The sequence below is a fragment of the Dreissena polymorpha genome, chromosome 13, assembly GCF_020536995.1.
Source record: "Dreissena polymorpha isolate Duluth1 chromosome 13, UMN_Dpol_1.0, whole genome shotgun sequence".
NCBI lineage: Eukaryota > Metazoa > Mollusca > Bivalvia > Myida > Dreissenidae > Dreissena > Dreissena polymorpha.
Window position 1 is genome coordinate 3,692,405 of NC_068367.1, and position 16,180 is coordinate 3,708,584.

At 38.7% G+C, this 16,180-nt stretch overlaps 1 protein-coding gene and 1 pseudogene across 1 annotated transcript in view; one reads left to right on the forward strand and one right to left on the reverse strand.

Annotated features, from left to right (window-relative positions):
• Positions 1-4,154: 4,154 nt before the first annotated feature.
• Positions 4,155-16,180, forward strand: part of LOC127855686 (sodium bicarbonate cotransporter 3-like) — a 79,525-nt gene continuing 67,499 nt past the window's right edge. The window contains exon 1 of the mRNA XM_052391468.1: positions 4,155-4,474. The gene's annotated coding sequence lies outside the window, so the exon portion shown is untranslated. The remainder of the gene's footprint in view (positions 4,475-16,180) is intronic.
• LOC127855884 (uncharacterized) lies at positions 7,043-7,541 on the reverse strand (annotated as a pseudogene).

Consider the following 16,180-nt stretch of genomic DNA (forward strand, 5'->3'; position numbering starts at 1 on the left):
CTGTTGAATTGAGCTGAAAAGAATTAACAGGTCAAAATAGTTAGTTAAAATGTGGTTACTGATTAATTATCTGCAACTCACCTTGCTACCAGTTGTTTATAAAAAAATATTTTATATTCGATATTCTTACGTGACCCACCCAGTCCTGTAAGCTGAAATGATCCGTAAAACAATTTCGTGTCTTTGTGTCGTATGAACAAATCTGCACTAAAACTAAATTTAGGTTCAACTCGTAAACGCATGATCAGTTGTCAAACGAAAGTACGGTTGATATTCAAATGCATTATTTTTCTCTTTCTGGTATATTGTTTTAGTATGATGATGCTGCATTAATTAATATAAGTGTATATGAACGTAGAAACATCAAAAATAATCAACGGTTGCGATAGACACCTATAAACTGTTACATGCTCATAATATCACTTTAGTACATTAGGCAATATGGACGAATAATTATTGTTAAATTTATCAACAATAATATTTATCATTGTATTGTTGAAAACACATTAAGAATCTATTATTTACATACCATAATTATATTGCTGAATATCTTCATTTAACATATTTCTGGTCTAAAGAAAATTCCAGGTCACCTAGTTCACGGATAGCGTCTTTATTATATAACGATTATTTTACTGGCCGCCAACTCCGGTGATGACCTTTATATAAACTCTGAATGTCCGCGAATTGACCCGATATACCTCGCGGGTTGAAATGCAATGCTTTAAAGTGAGGCCTCGCTTCCATTGCTCTTTATACTTTTACATGTTAACATGTTGACAGGAATAAGGAAGTAAGTACTAAATATGAGAACATAGCCTTTTAAGTATAAACGCTCTTGCGCTGGTAATACTCTGAAAATAAAAGGTGTACGCACAAACTGTATTGATGTCGAGAATTGAGTGTAAAACTGTTCTATCTATTAAGCCTTTTCATTCGAGATAAAATTGTTTCATACAGTAAAACAGTGTTACAAAGACGCGGATATGTTTCCAATGTTCTGGTGGTAAACTCAAATCAGCCAATGGAATAAATGAAGTGTATTCATTCGTACCTAGCCGCGGGAAATTTTATTGGAATTTTATTGGACAATTACAAAGGTCAGGCTAAGGTGAAAAGCTGGCTTATGCAGCTTACGCCGAAAAACAGGCATACCTTTACATACATTCATAAAGTGTTCTTGACCATTAACTTGAAGAGTCAGAGATGTAGATACAATGTACTCTGGAAGTGTCAATATTTTCCTCAAGACTGTATACTTAACAGATGTTCAAACAGATAAAATATGTAAAAGTAGTTGGAATAATTGCAGTTGTATAGCCTCGAGAATAATAATCTTGTCCAAGTTTTTACTATGTGTATGCTCCAGACATGTGTAAATCGATGCAAGTTTGTGCTTCTTGTTAATGAATATCACGTAAATAACCCTTATTCGAATAATCGTAAACTCGATTGATTATTATCATTTGATGAACAATTAGAGTCACAAGCCGGGCTTAATAAACAAAGGACCTACATTGTAAAATGGGTCTTTGCTTGCACTTGTAATCTAATAATAAATGTACATTGTTTATTGCGTTTATTAACTTCTTTTCGTTAATAGACCACGACAGACAGACAGACGGACGGACGGACGGACGGACGGAGGACAGACAGACAGACAATCAGACAGACAGACAGACAGACAGACAGACAGACAGACAGACAGACAGACAGACAGACAGACAGACAGACAGACAGACAGACGGACGGACGGACGGACGGACGGACGGACGGACGGACGGACGGACGGACGGACGGACGGACGGGCGGGCGGGCGGGCGGGCGGGCGGACGGACGGACGGACGGACGGACGGACGGACGGACGGACGGACAGACAGACAGACAGACAGACAGACAGACAGACAGACAGACAGACAGACAGACAGACACACAGACAGACAGACAGACAGACAGACAGACAGACAGACAGACAGACAGACAGACAGACAGACAGACAGACACACACAGACACACAGACAGACACACAGACAGACACTTTGCACAATGGAAAATATATATACCCCGGTAGATACTTACGTTTTTTATTTTATGCTTATTTCACCGATCGACCTGTTATATTATTAAAAGCTTAAAACAAATTTAAGCTGATCGCAATAACAAATTGGACAGAGTGAAGAAAACTTAAAGATTGCAAATAACATTCACAATTACGAAGAAATTCGTTATATATTCAGGGGTTTCACTGGCCCCAAAAAAGTTGTCGCCACTTTTTCGCGGCGTGAAAACTGTCAGTTATTCCAACCTTATTAATAAGAACAAGCATTTAAAGAAGCCTTACTACATTAATGTCATTGACTATATTATCACCATAAAAAGTATGTTATTACATAAAAAAACACAAAGTACCTTCGTAGGTCATACCTTCATAAGTCTTGATAAGCTTTATTTGTATATAAATAAAAAATTTTCAACTTGATAACAACACAGATAACCAAAATAATATAATAATGTTGACATCAATGCATTAAGTATTATGCTGCATAACTGTTTCAAAATTAATTATTTAAACATAGAACCACACCAATGTACTTCATTTAAAAGGGAAAAAGAAATATAAAACATCAGAAAATAAATCATATCACTTCCAATTGTTAAACAGTTATATTTGGTCATTTGGACATAATATTCATCTGCTTCTGTTGTTAAAACGTTTTCTGTTAGTGGTGGATGATTCCCAGGATCAATTAAAGGAATGTTTTTCACGCCTATTTCCTGACAGAAAGGCACAGATAATTGCCACCATCCATCTTGTTGCCATAAATAACATTAAAAAATTATTTTTACAAACTATCAACAACAAACCAACACATACATGTCCCTATCTTTAAATGTCCGAATTTTAACATATCCGAAAAATAGTACATCGAGTGAACGATATACTTTTTATTTCAGAAATTGTTGGTATTCAAATTATATCCTTCCCAGAACAGTAAAATAATGAAACTATTAAACAGAACTGCTCTCAAATACCTGTTGAAACAAGTTTTTATTTGTTTTTGTGGAGAAATTAAATGCTTTTGCCAGCCCCATGCAATGGTTTTGTAACAGTTTGTCCCCATGTTACTTAATTTATTGCTAAATATCATGAGGGGGACGTTAATCCGATAATAACCCCCATAAGGCTTGACAGCGATTTACTTTCTTAGAAGTTGCGAGACCGTATGTTTTTGATTGCAATTATTGGAAGATGACAGATCCATCTTTAAAATGATACCAGGTTTGAAAAAATTGATCCGTCGAAAAGGCAAGGAAAATGCTGTGAAAGTTGTCAGTTTTATAATGGGACCCTATGGGAATCGGAATAAGTGTAATATAACCTTATGTGTTATATAGTCCAATAGCATTGGGACGTTATTTTTTATGTCGTAACAAGGAATTACAAATCAATAACAAAAGTGTAGGCGTATCGCGCAAAAATGACACTATAAGTCTACGTGAGAAGAATTAGGAAAAAACAAATGCCATACTCTTGATCAAAATTGGATATAAGTAAGCATGATACGATATGTATGTCTGTGGATCTGTTTATTAGTAGGCTCAAAAGCATGTTATTCTTTTTATTTTCGTAACAATCATAACAGTAAATATATAAGTAAAATCAACCATTTAGTATTTTACAAACAAATTTGGTAAAAAGTTGCAGAATACCCATTAACAATACACTTGTTAGGCTGCACTACAATACACTTGTTAGGCTGCACTGTGCATCTTTTTGTGGAGATGGACTCCATATATGTCTGATAATAACTTGGAACTTAAGCGTTATTTGGTTAATTGTAAATATACACACATTTTAGCAAACTTTTGCATTTTCTTTCAGTCATTTAATTAATAAAACGCATGTGCAATTAACGGAAGTAATATTTGTTTCGCTGTACGCACTCACATGAGATTCAAGTCTGGCGTAGATTGATGTTACTTAAAATGTTTATATGTTTACTTTGTAAACAAACATTCAAACACATGTTTAAGTTTCATATGCGTCCGTTTGCAAAGGTTAGACCAACAGTTACATTCAATTTATATAAACCTCGTACGGTTACAGGCATTTTGCATTATGCGGCCGATTAAACTGAAGAAAATTTACATTGCAGATCAACTCACATTGATACATTAACACAGACTTGGTTGAGATTTAACAAGCGCGTCAATACACAATCTTTGGCTCCTAGGACTAGTTTTAAAAACCGAAATAAACCGATTCCGTGCGGAGTGACAGGCTTGGTTGAGATTTAACAAGCGCGTCAATAAACAATCTTTGGCTCCTAGGACTATTTTTAAAAACCGAAATAAACCGAGTCCGCGCGGAGTGATAAATTTCGTACAAAAGTTGTTCGTCAGAAACTGTCAATCGAGTGTCGGGTGCAATAGCTCAGTCTTTTGGTTAGACGGAGGAGTTTAGTCGAAGCAGGTAGGAATCTAGTAATGTTTAAATGTTTAAGATATTTAATAAATTTATTTAAGAAAAAAACCCACTTTAACCTTAATAATCGCGCATTTATTTAATTGTTTAAAAATATATTTATGTGGGTGCTAATATATTTAGATGAACTAAAATACATTTTTAGATAAATTGCAATGTAACTTAGTTTTTGTTTTATTGCGTATATAATTAATGCTGCAATGAGTCATATGTTTGAAATTTGACAAACATGAAATAATAAAAAATTGCCAATTGCTGTTTTCAAATCACAAATCTCGACTGAATGATAACTTATTTTGCGTTTAGGCTATTACAAAAATTGTATTTTAACAAGTATTTTTTATAAAGTCATTTTTTTAATGCAAAAGTTTCAAACGTTATGTAGCGCACTTGAAAAACGCCATTTCGATGAGTTAGTTGTATAAATTTCTGGGCCCATATAATGATATTCTTAATGTCTTAAACAATAATTAACCATATACGAAATAAGGTCCACATAAGAATTGAACTATATATGCCCGTTTTTAAGCTTTGCCACTTAGATAAGTTTGCAATTCACTGAAGTATGTAAAACGATCGCCTTTTTGTAACTAAGATTGTCATGAACATTTGAAAAATTGTGTTTTTTTTTAAACATTTACAAAAAGACGAATCGACTGTTTTTTACCTCCTCCTGACATTAAAAATGCTTTTTTATAATTATTCAATGCATACCACGTGAATGCGACTTACCAAGTTATCACAAGTGCTTGCATATCCTAAACATTCTTGTAGCGTCTTCGATAAGTTTGATGTATCTCGACCAGATCAATTAAGGTACTTTCAACGTATTATATAATTATGAACACTATTGCACCATTATTCAATCATGCAATTATATCAAATTATTATGTAGCTATTTGCGATCGCACACGGATCTTGTTGTATTTAAAGTCACTGGTAAACAGTAATTTGTTTCAGATATAAGCCTCGTTCTGGGGAAACTGACAATGTTAGGTGACGTCACAGATTCGAATATGAAATCCGAAAAGTCTAATGAAGAAAAACGGCTTCCTTTAAACGAAATATCCCATAAAAGCGGAAGTTGTCGTCCCTGATTAGCCCCTGCGGATTGCATATGCTCATTAGGGACGAAACTTATCGCACACGTATTCCCAGAACAAGGCTCATATAATTGTTATGAGAATTCTAGACTTTTTCATCAACAAAATCAAACGAATGTGATCAGCAAAATTCGAGTTAATATCTTTTGAAAACATTTGGATTGCAATAAAGAGTCTTAAATCAAATAATTTTTATTTTTTATCAATTATTTTAATTGAACAAGGTTTAAATGTTAAATCGACTTTTCGTGTGAACTTTGAAAAGCAATGATCTGTAGCGTCCCATTTTTGATATCCCTTTCTTGCTTCTGACAATCTAATAATGTCATGTACACTAATAAATCCAAGAAGTATTATAAACAAATCAATATGTGTGTCTTGTTCTGAGAAAATAGGACTTAATGCATGTTTGTAAAGTGTCGTGCCAGATTAGCCTGTGCAGTCCGCACAGGCTAATCAGGGACGACACTTTCCGATTTTATGGCATTTTTAGTTTAAAGGAAGTCCCTTCTTACCGAAAATCTTGTCTATGCGGAAAGTGTCGTTCCTTATTAGACTGTGCGGACTGCACAGGCTAATCTGGCACGACACTTTACAAACATGCATTACGCCCATTTTTCTCACAGGTGGTTAGCGTGTGGCTATGATATTAATTAGTGAAAACATCATTTTGAATGATATATAGTCCAATCATAACGAAAAATTAAATTTTATGAAAAACAAATCACTATCAAATATATACATATAAAAAGGTATGCAACTCAAAATCACCCCAAAACGGGATGCATCGCTTTGAACAGCCATATCTTCATCAATTGTGCAGCGATTTTCACGATCTCGGTCTTATTCAACGCAGAAATGAATTTCCTTTCTGGAAATGAATATGTCTTGCAATATTTTTACAAATGCTGGGTCAACTTTTAAGAAATAACACGATACACAACTCGCATGACCCAGTTGACAATGATCAATGATTAAAAGAACAAAAATAATTAACAAAACATGATACTCTATAATACTCTGTAACAGTAATATGCACTTTACCTAAGTTTCAATGATTAACAGAAAATAAAACAATCATATTTCACAGTCTAAGCAATGTGTTGCATTGTGACATGGATATAGAATGACTGCCTGTCATTACATGTGTGTCCGCACACATTACACCTCCAAGGCTGTCCATTTGTATGGCAACCCTGGTGGATGAAGAACATTGCCATATCCTCAAAATATATGCCACAAAAATTGCACTTGTGCAATTTGTTGCACTGACATTCGTTTAGCACTTGCATGGTGTCTCGTGTCTGCGTCCCCCTTTCAGCAACGATAACTGCATCCTGTGTACTCTTGTTCATTTTGACAACACAGTCGACTTGAACGGCATTCTCTCTCATATGTACCTTCGGTTTGTAATCCGCTCGAACGCCGCTACTGCGCAACCACTTCCCAGTCTCTACCTTATCAACACCTCCACACTGTTCATCAAGGATTTTGACTTTACAACTGGGTCCAGGGCGTTCGGACTCCGAACCTTTAGCTCGCTTGACCGGCGCTTGAACAGGAGTGGGAGCCGTTCTCTTTCTAACTGTCCTACCTAACTAGAGGTCACTATCTTCGTGTGAAGAAGAGCCCTTGTCGTCCACACTGACCTCGGGATCGGAATCCCAGTTAATTTCGCCGTTATCTTCCCTATCAATCACTGCACTCGCGCAAGCACTGACAGACTCAGAACATCCCTTGTCACTACCCTGCGAGACTTTATCGTGCCCCGTTCGGGCATAATGTCGTTTAAGGTAAACGACCTTCTTGAAGGTTACACCGCAAGCCTTGCACGATATCCTCTTGGAAGCACACATCGTCATGTGGTCCTGAAAGCTCATGGTGACCGGGATATCCTCTTTGCACAGCGGGCACAAAGTTCTTGTCCTCGGGGTTGTTTTTGTCTTGGCCATGGTGCTCCTGAAAATAGAAAACACGTAATCGTTATGCCAGGTAGGTTTTGTCTTTCTTCTACCTGTCCGGGTAAAGCTTACCTCTTGGTCGCCTGATTCGCTTGCTGAACTTTCGCAATGTTGCTCTACATTCTCAGGCATCACACTTTCTGCTATGCCGTCATCCGGTATGTCCGTTTCTCCAAGGAGAAGCCGACTTCGAACTTTTCGCATACGGTCCGTATGGATGACCTGCGTTGCACCAGCTCTGCCACAATCTACTTTGTACAACACACATGTTAGCTTTTCTAACACTCGGTATGGCCCTCTCCAGTACGACGTAAATTTCGGCGAACCTTTCCTATTCTTAATAGGAAAATAAACATATACTCTGTCCCCAGGCTGAAACGCTTCGTATGATAGGGCTCTATCATGGTATTTCTTTTGTTGTTGAATTGCATTCCCAGTATGTGTTCGTACAAATTTATGTACACTTTCCATGTTATCCTGCAGTTCCCAAACCCAGTCACATGCAGGAGTTGATTTGATTGCTGACGGCATTTCATACACTAAATCTAAGGGTGATGTTGTTTCTCGTCCGAACATCATCAAATTGGGTGTTATTCCGGTGGTTTCATGTTCCGATGCCCTATAAGCCATCATTACGTATGGGAGTTGCTTATCCCAATCCTTGTGATGGGTGTCGACATATGCACTCAACATGGTGCATAGAGTACGATTAAATCTCTCATCCATCTGATTCTGGATGGTACGGTGTCGTCCGAGTTTTCTCGATCTCAAGTTAACGACACATCTCCATGAAGACTCTGCTGGTAAACTAACTTCCTTGATCCGAATGTAGTTTCCTTATCGGCATATGAAATTCTGCACCACGATTTCAGCAACTATTGTAGCCTCAATATTCGGCATAGGGTATGCTTCCGTCCATTTGGTAAAGAAGTCGGACACAACTAGTATGTATTTATTGCCTTTATCTGTTTTGGGGAAGTTCTCCAAGTATATCCAGGGCTACGCGCTCCATTGGGTAGCCGCTTCTTGTGATCTGCATTGGTGCTCTTTTTGTTCGAGTAGGGCACTTGCGTTTCGCACAAACATCACAACCGTTCACATAGATCTTCACATCATGTTGTAACCCAGGCCAGTAATATCGCTGTCTTATCTTTGCTAAGGTTTTCTTAATACCAAGGTGTCCCGAGGCTTTTATGTCATGCATGTGTTTCAGCACCATTCGCCTTTGTTTCAATGGGACGATGACCTGCCAATATACAATGTCGGTCCCAAGTACGTCCCAATTTCGTACTATCAATTCATCTCTGACTTCGAGATTATCCAGGATCCACTGCTTAAGACGTGTAACATCTGTGTCAGAGCTCTGAGCTGAGACAATATCTGTTAATACGGCATTAGCCTGGGGTTCCCTCTGTTCAATAATATTCACTGCAGGTTATACATCTCGCGTGTCCGGACAGTTTTTACCACATTGTCTGCATTGCCGCCTGCTTAGAGCATCAGAATTTCCATGCAATCGACCTGGTCTGTGCTCTATCTTGAAGTCATATGATGCTAGTATCTCCAGCCATCTAGCAACTTGACCCTCTGGATTCTTAAAGTTCATAATCCACCTAAGCGAACCGTGATCAGTACGCAACAAAAACTGTTTTCCATATAGAAAATGGCGAAAGTATTTCACAAAGTGGACCACTGCCAGAAGTTCCTTCCGCGTAACGCAGTATTTTTGTTCACTTTTAGTTAATGTTCGACTTGCAAACGCGATGGCTCGCTCTTCACCATTCTGTTTCTGCGATAATACCGCACCAAATGCCGTGTCACTGGCGTCGGTATCCAATATGAGAGGCTCACTAAAGATCGGGTGGCCTAGCACTGGTGCTTGAGTCAGCCTTTCCTTCAGCCCTTTAAATGCTTCGGAGCATTCCTTAGTCCAAACAAACTTCACAACCTTTTCTGTCAACTTATGCAATGGTTTTGCAATTTCTGCAAACCGATATATGAAGCGTCTGTAGTAGCTACATAGACCCAGGAAGGATCGCACGTCTCTAACACACCTTGGGGTTGGCCATGTGCGTACAGACTCAGTCTTCTTGGGATCAGTCCTTATGCCATTCTCAGACACAATATGTCCTAAGAATTCAACTTCTTTCGCAAATAGCTGACATTTGCGAGGCTTCAGTTTGAGACCTGCGTCTCTGAACCTCTCCAACACCATGTTCAGGTTTTTCACCATGTCGTCAAACGTAGCCCCCGTCACAATTACATCATCTAAGTATATCAGGCATACTTCCCAGTGCAATCCTGATAGTACAATTTCAATTAAATGCTCAAAAGTTGCCGGGGCATTGCAGAGTCCGAAAGGCAAAACTTGAAACTCAAACAACCCTCTACGGCTTGAGAAAGCGGTCTTCTGTTTATCTTCTTCTTCTACCTCAACTTGCCAGTATCTAGAGTTCATATCTAATGACGAAAACCATCTACTTACAGATAACTGGTCTAATTATTCGTCTACTCTTGGTAATGGGTATGAGTCCTTTATAGTTACGTCGTTGAGCTTTCTGTAGTCAACGCAAAAGCGCAGGGTACCATCCTTCTTCTTTACTAGAACGATACTGCTTGCCCATGGGCTTTTTGATGGCCTTATGATGCCTCTGTCCAGCATTTCGTCGATCTGAGCATCGACCTCCCCGGTCATGTGGATTGGTACACGACGTGGTGGCTGTTTTATTGGGCATTTCATGCAGGGACACTATGCTGTATTATCCCAGTCCTGCCAATATCACCATCGCCTTTTGAAAATACATCCGAGTATTTGTTTAATAAGTAAGCAACTTGCCTACGTTGCTCTGGATTGAGTCCATCTATCGTCCTTATGTAAAGCTCCTGGAGATGTTCAGGTACTGTTTCAACTACACGTGTAGAAGTTTTATTCACTCGAACCTCTTGTACCTGGACCACGGGACTGGTAATCGCTATAAGTGTCCCGGGGTAGACGATCTGGGACTGTTCGGATGGATTAAGCATACGTACGGGGAATTTCTGAGTACCTTGTATCAGGCATTTGGCAACTATTCCTCTACCAGCTTCCAATGATTTCAATGTCGGTTCAATAATGCACAAGTTCTACTCTATTTTGTCCTTGCCAGTAACCTCTGCTGGTACTATAATTTCTGATCTAGCAGGTATTTGAAATTTCTCTGATACAACTACTCGGTAGCATTCAGAAGCTCCTTGGCCTGTAAGGGTACAATTGTCTCCGTTAATACGTATCTGTGCTGACTCCAAGTCAATATGGCATTGATACCGTTTGAAAAAGTCGAGACCAAATATAATGTCTCCGTCAATATCCGCAACTACTGTCGTAATGGGGTAGGTTTTCTCATTAATGAGTAGATCTACCCTGGTTTGACCTTTGATAGTAAGCGGCGTGCCAGATGCTGCGATAATGTCCTTGTCAAAACTGTTGAGTTCGGAACATTTTCCACGGTTCAAATTCCAGGTCAGTGTTGACATCAGCGAAAGTGTAGCTCCTGTGTCTATAAGACAGCTTACAGCAGAACCATCGATGTGTGCTGTTACGAAGAATAAGCCGGCCCCATTGAAAGTGGATTTCTTAACTTCACCACCCTTGTCACCTGTACTTCGGTCCATTTTATGTGACGCATTCGTATTTGACCTTTAACTATGATTATACCTGGCAACATTAGTGCGCCTTGGGTTCCATCTAGGTGTTCGGAAGTTATTCCTTGGTCTATCTGAGCTCGTAATCCTAGGTTGAAATTATCTCGGGACACTATTACTTTGTCGTTTCCACGCACGGAACTCGTTCTGTAATTGTTGAATTGCAGACTGCAAGGACTTGAGGTCGTTCTGATGTTTGATCTGGCTATCGCCCTCCGCAGTACTTGTTGCCAGCACCTGACTTGAGGTAGTAGCTTTGTAGTAGGCTTCCATTTCGACTGCATGACGCACAGCATCATTCAGACTCGATGGTCTAGCCTGTTTGGTGCGTATCCTCAACTCTACGCTATGTAGCGAATCTAAAAATTGCTCTTTTGCAAGGGTTTCTCTAACATCGGCTGGGGCAGAAGGGTAAGCCAAATTTGTCAGCCTTCTGATGTCCTGCGCTAGTTCTGACAAGTTTTCCGATGCACGCTGTTTTCGTTCTCGAAGCTGCACCCGGTACAATTCTGTGTGATTGGGCGGCTGAAACCTTTCTTGCAAAGCTATCACAAGCTCTGTATAGTCATTGCATTGTTTGGACAAATTTCCAAATACACCCTGTGCCTGACCTCTCATCGATACGGCAAGGTACAGTCCCTTCTCTTTTTCAGTCCATCTGTTCAATTCTTAACAAGCATCGAAATGCGCTTTATAATCGGACCAGGACCCGGAACCATCATATGTCGCAGGTCTCATTATAGCGGTATGCTCCTTGCTCGGGGTCTCCGCCTGGGGTCGCGATGTACTCCGTCTTTTGGTCACATACTTCGGGGTATCTTCAGCATATTTCGGGTCTGGTGCTCGAGTATGTTCCGAGATTAATGGGCGTGACGCTTCTTGTTTCATATCCGCACCTCGAGACAGTCTTTTGCGGTCGGTCGACCCTGTGTCCATGTAATCCATTTTTAGCTGTAGCCCGGAGATCTCACTTTCTAGTCTGAGCCTCTGGTTTTGTATTCGAAGTTGCTCTAGCTCTTCATACAACGCATCGAGCTCTCGGTCTCCGCCTGACGCCATACTGTTGCTGTGGGTAACGGATAACGGTCTGATATCCTGCTATCCCACCGCTGCCACCAAATTTTTGTAACGCGTCTTCGACCTAGCGTCGGTCTTTATAGTATGGTTCAGACAATAACCCAAAGCACAATACAATAGTATAAAATTTTCTTCAAGCTACCTTGCTTTATGATTGGTTATTAATACAATAATTGGTTTGGAACAGTAAATCAAATGTAATCAAATGCTATATTCATATGACCTCGAACCTCACTATTAACGCTTATGACCTCGGGTCTATGTATGGAGACCTATGTCTCAGGACTATGTATGGAGACCTGTGTCCTCGGGACGTTGTATGGGGACCTATGTCTCGGAGCTATCTATGGAGACCTATGTCCTCGGGACGTTGTATGGAGACCGATTTCTCGGAAAACTTCGTTATGACTCCGAGTCTGTGTGACTCGTTACCCTAGGTATGGAGCCTTGTAGTGTTGTGTGAAGGTATGTGACTTATATATCAACTATTAGTGACCCGGGCTGCTGAGGGGTAGGAATCCAACTTCAAGGCTCTCAGAACGTTTGAAGAGGATAGCCAGTCTCTATGTGCCCAAAGTCCCTAATGTATGTTAATAATATAATTTAATTACCTAATTTCGCGATGTTAACTCGACGAAGTCGGCAGTACAACTGACTATTCATTTTTTTTTTAAATCAGAGTTTATTTACAGGTCCTACCGGCCTCTTCACGAGGTCTTTGATGTCAGACCTGAACTGACTATTCATAGAAGAAAAGCGCGCTTTTATACTTTCTGCTCATGCGGCGTTACTCGGACATTTCCATAGTGATACAGTTGAGATCTACGTAATAGTGGTTTGACTTAATCATAAAGCATAATAATGAGGTTCTGGTCTTTATCAACAGAATAAACATTTATTAAACAAATGGATATAAAAACAACATACAACGATACATTTCTAGGCATATTTTCAACAATGAATTAAACGTCAACAATGCTTACCGGAAATCAATGGACGCTTTTAATATATTAACTAAAAGGAACAATTTACCCAAAGTAAAATGAACGTAAGTAAAAAACGGTGGTAGGTTAAAAATCAACACACTGTCGTTCGTCTGTATGTCTATCCCATCAGTTAGTGGTTTAAAGCTTTACATTCCATATTGCTACTGTCGTTCGTCTGTATGTCTATCCCATCAGTTAGTGGTATAAAGCTTTACCTTCCATACTGCTACTGTCGTTCGTCTGTGTGTCTATCCCATCAGTAAGTGGTATAAAGCTTTACCTTCCATACTGCTACTGTCGTTCGTCTGTATGTCTATCCTATCAGTTAGTGGTATAAAGCTTTACCTTCCATACTGCTACTGTCGTTCGTCTGTGTGTCTATCCCATCAGTTAGTGGTTTAAATCTTTACCTTCCATACTTCTACTGTCGTTCGTCTGTATGTCTATCCCATCAGTAAGTGGTATAAAGCTTTACCTTCCATACTGCTACTGTCGTTCGTCTGTGTGTCTATCCCATCAGTTAGTGGTTTAAATCTTTACCTTCCATACTTCTACTGTCGTTCGTCTGTATGTCTATCCCATCAGTAAGTGGTATAAAGCTTTACCTACATACTGCTACTGTCGTTCGTCTGTGTGTCTATCCCATCAGTTAGTGATATAAAGCTTTACCTTCCATACTGCTACTGTCGTTCGTCTGTGTGACTATCCCAACAGTTAGTGGTTTAAAAATTTACCTTCATACTGCTACTGTCGTTCGTCTGTGTGTCTATCCCATCAGTTAGTGGTATAAAGCTTTACCTTCCATACTTCTACTGTCGTTCGTCTGTATGTCTATCCCATCTGTTAGTGGTATAAAGCTTTACCTTCCATACTGCTACTTTCGTTCGTCTGTATGTCTATCCCATCAGTTAGTGGCATAAAGCTTCACATCCATACTTCTACTTTCGTTTGTCTGTGTGCCTATCCCATCAGTTAGTGGTATAAAGCTTTACCTTCCATACTGCTACTGTCGTTCGTCTGTATGTCTATCCCATCAGTTAGTGGTATAAAGCTTTACCTTCCATGCTGCTACTGTCGCTCGTCTGTGTGTCTATCCCATCAGTTAGTCGTATAAAGCTTTACCTTCCATACTTCTACTGTCGTTCGTCTGTATGTCTATCCCATTAGTTAGAGGTTTAAAGCTTTATCTTCCATACTGCTACTTTCGTTCGTCTGTATGTCTATCCCATTAGTTAGTGGTATAAAGCTTTACCTTCCATACTGCTACTGTCGCTCGTCTGTGTGTCTATCCCATCAGTTAGTCGTATAAAGCTTCACATCCATACTTCTACTCATGTGTGCCTATCCCATCAGTTAGTGGTATAAAGCTTTACCTTCCATACTTCTACTGTCGTTCGTCTGTATGTCTATCCCATCAATTAGTGGCATAAAGCTTCACATCCATACTTCTACTTTCGTTTGTCTGTGTGCCTATCCCATCAGTTAGTGGTATAAAGCTTTACCTTCCATACTGCTACTGTCGTTCGTCTGTATGTCTATCCCATCAGTTAGTCGTATAAAGCTTCACATCCATACTTCTACTTTTGTTTGTCTGTGTGTCTTTCCCATCAGTTAGTGGTTAAAAGCGTGACATTCATTTGGTATAGCATTTTTCTCGAAGAATCGCACTTGTTATTGAAATGTGTAAATATCGTTTAGTCTTTCACAAGAAATATCGTCATTTGCATGAAATATATTTATAAGGCATTTGCTAAATTACAAAAACTAAATAAATATTTCACATATCTGGGTTTTCAAAACATGATAAAACATTTGCGTGTTATTAAATACCAACAAAACACACAGTGATTCTTGTTTTCATGTATATTGTATGTATCTTTTATGACGTCATATTCAATACCAAAATTGCACGCAATGAAAAGTAATATCATGTCTTGTGCATGCGTATTACGCCCATAAATTCCGTATTCCTCTTTGATCATGTTTGAATGAATGTTTTCTTTGTTCGTAAACCCAAATGCTGCACTTGCGTATCATATTATTTCTGAAAGATTGCGTATATAAACACTGGCAAGCGATTTGACTATGCACGTTGGATAATGCTTTCTTTAATCTTTAGCGTTTAATTCGTATCAACTATAGAACGAAATGAACATTAATTTCTTTTGTCATTGACATATCTAGCCCAAGTTCAAGGAGCACTTCTACACATAAAAGCGCCATTTTGCACAAGCTTAAATTAGTATTCATAAAAAAGGTTTTTATCGCAAATGCTTTCACGCTTTAAGATATGCGAACATAAACAAATATATACTTGTTGAGATATAACATATATGTTCTTTAAATTAATAAACAGGAATCACTCCAAGTCCAAGTCAAGCTAATACAAGGGCATTTGTACCTCTGAAAGCGTGTTTTTGTACTAGTATAAAGAACAATTACCAATTATGTATTCCAAAATGTTTTATCATTATTGCTTACACGCATGTACGGTATACTATTTTTATTTGCTTCACTCAAAGTCAATATACTAGTAGTTATTTTTCTGATAATGGGAACCAAACTCCTGACGAAATGCAAGAAACACCAGTGCAAAGAAGCATACTGAACGACTGTTATATGTTACACGTATACGTAATACTTTTTTGAATCAGTTTGTGTTCATTTAATTTACGCCATAAAGTATTTTACTTCATTGACTTTTGTTTTCTACCTGATTTAAACCAAAGCGGAACGTAAGATTAAAAATTCGAGGCGCTCAACTTTCTATAATGTTTGCAAAGTGTTCATCTTATTTTTGAAATTCATGTAAACATTTGCTAAATTCTGTTTTATGAAAATATACCCATCTCTTAAAAAAACTGTCAAAAACAAGCAGTTTCAGTA